Here is a 7,957-nt window from a genome sequence, read left to right on the forward strand (position 1 = left end):
GTTGGCAAGGTGATGTCTCTGCTTTTTAAGTAGCACCTTAGAGACCAACTAAGTTTATTCTGGGTATAAGCTTTCATGTGCATGCAAACTGAAAACTATGGAGAGACCTGGTCTGAATATTGGATTCTTGTCTCATCACACATGCTACAGCTATTTGTGGTCATCTGCATACCATCCCATGCTTTTCCCTGTAGGACTAATTGCAATCATTAACAGTTGTCAACAGGTTTACCATACCCATTGAGCCAATCACCCATCTCCTACTACCCTTCTGAGAAAAACCCCCACCCCACCCCACTATATATAAGGGTCTGGTGACTTCCATTCGAGTCCCTGGATTCCTTTAATGGAATACCCTTCACATAGGGATGGCAAGAGCGTTCTCCCATCCCTATCACCTGAACCAGAGCCTATCCGCAACCTTATAAGTTGTGACGATTTGCTACGCGGCAGGTGAAACCCAAATGGCACCAGCCAATCAGCCAAGTGGGGAAAATTCCTGCCGTGCCCCTGTCCCAATGACAGACGACACACGACGTCATAGCAAGGTCAAGCGCAACAAGCCCTAAAAGTAGGGAGAGGTGGGTGGGTGTTCTGAATGCACACGCCAAAAGAGGAAGCTCTGGGTCACATGCATGGGCATAAATAGGTCCCTCTAAACAGTTTGGACTGTGTCCCATTGGCCAGATTGCACCCAGCTATGAGGGACCTACCAATCGGGTGTTGTGGCTGATCAATGTACCCACCCACAACACAGGGTGTCGGTTTTCCAGGTCTCACCACAATAAGTGCCCTCTTTAAGGGAGGACCCGATTTGTAACTATTTTTTATTATTTTTAAAAAACATAGGTATAAAAACCCCACATAAAAACACACACAGCCCAGATTTTTTGCCCCACTTTACAGGCCCTCAGTTTTACTAGATTACCCACTGCTTTTATATTCATGAAAGTGACTCTGACCCCCTTCACCAGCAACCATGTGGGAGGGGCTGATCTCCCGATCCATATTGCCCCCCTTTTTCTTTTTGTCTATGTACCTAAATTATATTTTATGAAAAGCACACATTGGGTAATTATGTATAAATTATCAATGTCCTAGGGAGATTAATATGCAGGACCATTGATTGCGATGTGAACATGCAAACTTTATACACAGGATTTTGCAGAAGTCTTGATTTTCTGTGAGGGTAATTTGTAAATGTAATTTTGATTGTCCGAGAAGGAAAAAAAGATCCAACATTCTAAACAATGGAAAGACATTAGATTTGCAAAATAGCTTTGCAAAATGCTTGATTGGAGAAAAGGAACCTCGCTGCTCTCATCTAATCATCCTAGGAAACCTCAAGAGAATTTCAGCCAGCATGTCTGAAGCTGTGCCAAGTGCACACAGCACCAATAAGATCCATTTCAAGTCCCCGAGGTTCTTAAATGTGATGCCTATAGTGGGAGAGTCTTGGGGATGAATATGAAAACTCCAAAAGGGCTGCATTTTGAATGAACTTTGTGAGGCACAGCAAGTGAATAGCATGACTAAACGTTAATAATAATAATAATAATAATAATAATAATAATAATAATTTATTTATACCCCGCCCATCTAGCTGGGTTTCCCCAGCCACTCTGGGTGGCATCCAACTGAATATTGAAAACAATACAGCACCAGACATTAAAAATGTCCCTAAACGCTCTCCTGGGAGGGACATAAGGAGCCATGGCGCCCAGCCGGAATGGCATGATATTGAATCCCCATTTTCACAAAGACTGGCAAAGACAAGTGGCCACATGGTTTAATCAGCCTGCTAGGAAGATCCACAGGAGGAAGACCCATCAGGCGAAAGCCCGTCGTATTGCTCCACGTTTGGTATCTGGACCAATCAGGCCAATTGTGAGGTGCCCCACTGTACAATACCACACAAAAGTCCAAGCTGGTAGAGGATTCAGCTGGGAGGAGCTGAGAATGGCTGGCATCAACAAGAAGTTTGCCCAGACAATTGGTATCTCAGTGGACCCCAGGCGCCGGAACAGGTCAACAGAAGCCCTGCAGACAAATGTGCAGCAGCTGAAGGCCTGCAGGCAAATGTGCAGCAGCTGATCTAAGATCTTTCTCTTTCCCCGGAAACCTTCTGCCCCTATGAAGGGCGACAATGCAGCTGAAGAGCACAAGATGGCCACACAGCTCTCTGGACCAGTTATGCCCATCAAAAATGTCTACAAAAAAGAGAAAGCCCGGGTTATATCGGAGGAAGAGAAGAATTTCAAGGCTTTTGCCGTCCTGCGCATGACCCGGGCAAATGCTCGGCTCTTTGGCATCCGGGCTAAGCGAGCCAAGGAAGCAGCAGAGCAGGATGTGGAAAAGAAGAAATAAACTTTTTGTTCTGAGCACCTCAATAAAGGATAGATTTGGAACTAAAAAAAAAAAAGTCCCTAAACAGTTGTCTTTTAAAATTAAAATAGTTGTTTATTGCCTTGACATCTGCTGGGAGGGCATTCCACAGGGCAGGCACCACTACTGAGAAGGCCCTCTGCCTGGTTCCCTGTAGCCTCATTTCTCGCAATGAGGGAACCGCCAGAAGACCCTCAGTGCTGGACCTCAGTGTCCGGGCTGGATGATGCGAGTGGAGACGCTCCTTCAGGTATACAGGACCAAGGCCGTTTAGGGCTTTAAAGGTCAGCACCAACACTTTGAATTGTGCTCAGAAATGTACTGGGAGCCAATGAAGTTCTTTCAGGACAGGTGTTATATGGTCTTGGCGGCCACTCCCAGTCACCAGTCTAGCTGCCGCATTCTGGATTAATTGCAGTTTCCGAATCACCTTCAAAGGTAGCCCCACATAGAGCGCATTGCAGTAGTCTAAGTGGGAGATAACTAGAGCATGCACTACTCTGGCATGACAGTCTGCGGGCAGGTAGGGTCTCAGCCTGCGTACCAGATGGAGCTGGTAAACAGCTGCCCTGGATACAGAATTGACCTGCGCCTCCATGGACAGCTGTGAGTCCAAATTGACTCCCAGGCTGCGCACCTGGTCCTTCAGGGGCACAGTTACCCCATTCAGGACCAGGGATTCCCCCTCACCCATCCGCCCCCTGTCCCCCCAAAACAGTACTTCTGTCTTGTCAGGATTCAACCTCAGTCCGTTATCCATCCTCCAACCGCCTCCAGGCACTCACACAGGACCTTCAGTGCCTTCACTGGTTCTGATTTAAAAGAGAGGTAGAGCTGGGTGTCATCTGCATACTGATGAACACCCAGCCCAAACCCCCTGATGATCTCTCCCAGCGGCTGCATGTAAATGTTGAAAAGCATGGGGGAGAGGACAGAACCCTGAGGCACCCCACAAGTGAGAGCCCAGGGGTGTGAACACTCATCCCCCCCCCACTTTCTGGACACAGCCCAGGAGAAAGGAGCGGAACCACTGTATAACAGTGCCCCCAGCTCCAGCCCTTCACTGAGAGATCCAGCAGAGCTAGGAAACAGCTCTCTACTTTGTCCCTAGCCCGCTGGAGATCATCAACCAGATAAGACAAGCTACATGACGTCTGTGAAGTTTGTTTGTGCTGGCCTCTCTGTGTCCTTGTTGGTGGAGTTGCCAGCTCAATATCTGACTTAATCTCAGGTTCCTCCCCAGGAGGAGGCTCCTTACTGACAAGAGGGACAGGAGGGACCTGTCTCAGGGGTGGAGGAAGGGAGGTGCGGTAGGGGCAGGCTGCTCCAGGTGTTACCACTGAGGTGTCACCGGGCAGCACTCACCACGGGGCTGCAGTGCGCCTGAGCCACACGTCTCTCCTGGGAGTGACATGGTGGCTTGGGCGTCCACAGGCTCAGTGCTGCCCCAAATGGTCTGCCCACCACCTCCCCCTCAGCTGTTGGGCAGCTAAGTGGGAGGAGGCAGGCAGACTCCTCAGAGGCCCCACAGAGCGTCCTGCCCCATATGGCACTACCCCATGGGTGGCTGGCCCGCCCCTGGACACACGCTGCCCTAGGCTCCCAATCAGCTTGCTCTGCTCTCCACAGGGATTCTTACGTACAACCAGTGCAGAGAGCGGTGGCCTTCAGCTTGCTCCTCCTCCATCTCAGTTTTGCCCTTGTGTAACCCAGCAGGGAGCAGGATGTGGGAACAAAACTGGAATTGGTTGGCTCTCCTGTCATTCGCTGGAGCTCCACCTACTGTTGGCCTCCCTGCATTCCACCCAATCAGTCTTGTGGGGCACCAGCCATCACTGGTTCTAAGGGAGCCTTGGACATGTGCACTTAACATGCACACCCTGGTCCCTCTGTCTAGCACTCTTCAAGGTGGCCAGGCCAGGCCAAAATAGCACCAGCACAGAGCCTGCCAAGCCAAAGGCAATGGAAGGTGACTTAAGAGTACCTATATTCCAGTATTAAGTCTCCTTAATTACCACTTAAGAGTTTTTCCCCAAAGAAAAATAAAGCAGTTTATAAACACTTTGAATCCAACCAACCTCAAGGACCACCTCTTTCCGTATGAACATACCCGGACCCTGAGATCATCTTTGAGTGCCTCCTCCAGAGGGTGGCAATACGAGAACGGGCCTTTTCTGCAGTGGCTTCCCATTTGTGCGGGGACCCATAAGACCAATAAAAGATGCCACATTAGGGGTGCCACAGGCCCAGGGAGCTACAAGGTCTTTCTATACAGTTATTAGGACTCTCCCCAAGCCACACCCCTCACTGGACTTGCTCCACGCCTTCCTTGACTATTTTTGCCTCAGTGGAATGTGTCCTGGGACTCTGATCATGACTCTTACTTGTCCAGCTGGAGCATGAAGAAAGCTGTGCGAGTGGATGTAGGAATTACCCTACTGTACAAAGGTAAAGTTTGCATTCATTGCTCCACACACTTTTACCTCTGGCTCTTCTTACCACTGGCAAGCAGTCCCTGGGAATGCATCTCCGGAAGGGAATGTAGCCCTCAGTCTGAAAAAGGGCCCCCAATCCTGGCCTACATCTATGCAGAAGTGCATCAGTTTTCACCAGCCAGTTAGTTTGTTCAAGTGAGTATCATCTGTCAAAATCTTGGGATAGTTTTTGAGGATGTAATTTGCAGGTTTATATCCTAAATGTTCATATTTTTAAAAGCCAGACTCTTCACTGTTTTGTCACTTTTGGGGAGGGGGGAGGGAATTACACCTCATTCACTCCATCAGTATATCTTCCCAGCGAAGATAATTATCTGCCATTTAGACATGAGGTGGCTGTATTTATTGCCACCATTAGTCTTTCCAGGCCTGTAAAAAGTAAAGACAGGTGACAAATCCACTGTGTTCACAGATAATGAAATCATAATTATGCACAGTCTGTAAGATCCATGTGCATAACTCTCCAACTTGAAGCTATAATGTTAGGATGTTATTAAACTCTTACGGCACAGCAGCATGGGAGAGGCGATTTAGTGTGCTGACTTTATTGCAGCCCAGTATCACAACATGGGAGGTGCATCCTGCAAAATGGCTGCCACTCAGGAAATCCAATGTCATGGACCAGAACCCAGAATCACAAACGTTCTGTATTGACAGAAAGATTTTGTGGAACCTGGAGACCTGTGGAGACTATCTGCCTTGACCAGCTCAGGGTACAGTCACTAGGTCAGGAATGGGGAACCTCATACACAGGAGCCAAATTTGGCCCTCCAGCCTCTCTGCCTGGCTCTGGAGACTCTCCCAAGGCCACACTAATTCCCCAGCCAGCTGGCCCTGCTTCACCCACCCCTTGGGTGTTTTTGCCTGACTGGAATGTGTCCTTGAACCCTGAGCCTTGTCAGTATTTTCATCCCTCCCATTGCAAGGATCACCTGATCATGTTGTTTTACTTTCTGTCTGTGAAAAAGGAGGGGGTGGAAGCTACTCTTCAAGACTTTTGTCTCTAGTATCCCAGGACTTTTCTTTTGATCTGTCTAGAGACAGGATGGCTGTATGAGAGCTGCTTCTCTTGTACATGTTTGTTATGTTCTTTTATTTGTTTAATTAGAATAAATAAATTAGGTATGCTACAAAGCCTCCACAGCTTTGCTTCCATTTACTCTGCTGCATTTGGGTGCTCACAGGAGCAAATGTGAGTCCACAGCACAAGGACTTATTCCCTGGGAATGCTGTGTTGCTGTTCCTGCGTTCCTGTGATTGGAAGGTCGGTGAAGGTGCTCCCGTCGCCCAGCCCATGCTGGCGCAGCTGAAAATGTGGGCTGAACATGTGTGTACAGAAAAGCCTATGATGTTGTAGTGTTAGAGTACTCGGATCTGGGAGAGACCAGAGTTTAGTCATGTAGTTTGTATACGGACATAGTGGATTCAACTTTCATGGGCTTGCTATCTCTGGTCTGGGCTGTAGGCAGTTATGAGAAATCTCTAGAGTGTGTGCTCTCTCATCCTTGAACTGGGAGCTCTGCTCCGCTGACTAGACAAGGATTGAAAGACTGGCTCCCAATATTGATACTGCCACTTGGGCTTGCCAATTGTGGATCAACATTTCACACTGCAATTTCCTTGCGTGCCTTAGGAGGGCTGCGAGAGCCAAGCCTACAAAGTTCTGGGTAGCTCATCCAGTTAGTTCCAGTCTTCAGATTCCAAGGTTCCCAAGTCAAACTGTAGATTGATGCCTGTCAGTACCTGAGTTCCTTTTTACCACTGCATAATATTCCATGTGTAATACAGCACTTCAGTGTCAACTAGGCTGGTTCCCCCATCCCTTTGTCAAGGGTGTGATCACAAAGAGGAAATCCAGAAACTGAGCCAGCTTGGTCCTCAGGGAAAAGAAGGTCCCTGCAGAGGAAAGATGAATAGCTCTTCATTCTTTTTGTGCTCTTTGACTCTTTTTTTTGGGTCGCAACCCTGCTCCTTTTCTATCCTGGGATTCTCCAGCCCAGAAAAATATATTCCGATCAGGAAGCAATTCTGAAGTCACCTTGGCATAGCCGCTGGGAGTTTAAAAGTTGCATGCAGCAGGCTGATGCTATCAATTGAGATGTCAGTGGGAACTGTGCTTTGTGTCACTCCTTGCAGTGCTTGCTGATATCTCCCTCGAAATGAATTCTGTGCATGAATGCTGGCATGTGCTGGCTTGCTGTTCTTGAATGCTGGAAGAGAAAGTTCAAAGGTCTGGGCAACAGAAGATAGTGGCACAAAAGCTAACCAGGAGAGTAAAAGGCAACCTATATTAGAACCCAACAATGCATTACGAAAGGGAGTTTGTGAGCTGCACAGTTTAGATAGAACTCTATCTGGCCAGAACTTTAAGGAAAATAAAAGAAAAGGATGGGAATATTGTGCTTACATTTATCTTGCATAACAAACCTTGGGGGTGGATGTTTATGTAGACAAAAAGGCACCATCCACTGACAAGAAAATAGGAATCACATAAAAATTCTGATGAATTTTCATGAGGTTTTCATAAAATTGCAAACTGGTGTGTAAATGCGAAAAACTGACTTTAAGCCTGGAAAAATGAAAAACCGAAATTGACATATCCAACTAGGGTTGCCGTGTGCTCTCTTTTCCTCGGACACATCCTCTTTTTCAGAGGTGAAATGTCTGCCTGGGTGCGTATTTTTAAATTTGCCAAAATGTATGTGGCTATACTTTCTGGATGAGACATAGACATAGGTAACTGGTGTTTGAAGACTTGCTTTCCTCTTCTCTTCTCCTGTCCCCCTCAGCAATATACCACAGCTTTTATAGCCTACATATAACGGTAAAGGTACCCCTGACCGTTAGGTCCAGTTGCAGATGACTCTGGGGTTGCGGCACTCATCTCACTCTATAGGCTGAGGGAGCCAGCATTTGTCCACAGACAGCTTCGGGGTCATGTGGCCAGCATGACTGTCGCTTCTGGCAAACCAGAGCAGTGCATGGAAACACTGTTTACCTTCCCACCGGAGCAGTACCTATTTCTCTACTTGCACTTTGACATGCTTTTGAACGGCTAGGTGGGCTGGGACCGAACA

The 7,957-nt window shown here is 47.7% G+C and overlaps 1 pseudogene across 1 annotated transcript; it reads left to right on the top strand.

The window, feature by feature from the left end:
- The first annotated feature begins 1,688 nt into the window (after positions 1 to 1,688).
- Positions 1,689 to 2,422, top strand: LOC310834467 (large ribosomal subunit protein eL13 pseudogene; annotated as a pseudogene). Its single transcript has one exon. The product of its transcript is annotated as a large ribosomal subunit protein eL13 pseudogene (transcript).
- Positions 2,423 to 7,957: the final 5,535 nt, after the last annotated feature.

Source organism: Podarcis gaigeae, assembly GCF_964106915.1.
Source record: "Podarcis gaigeae genome assembly, chromosome: 16".
Lineage (NCBI taxonomy): Eukaryota > Metazoa > Chordata > Lepidosauria > Squamata > Lacertidae > Podarcis > Podarcis gaigeae.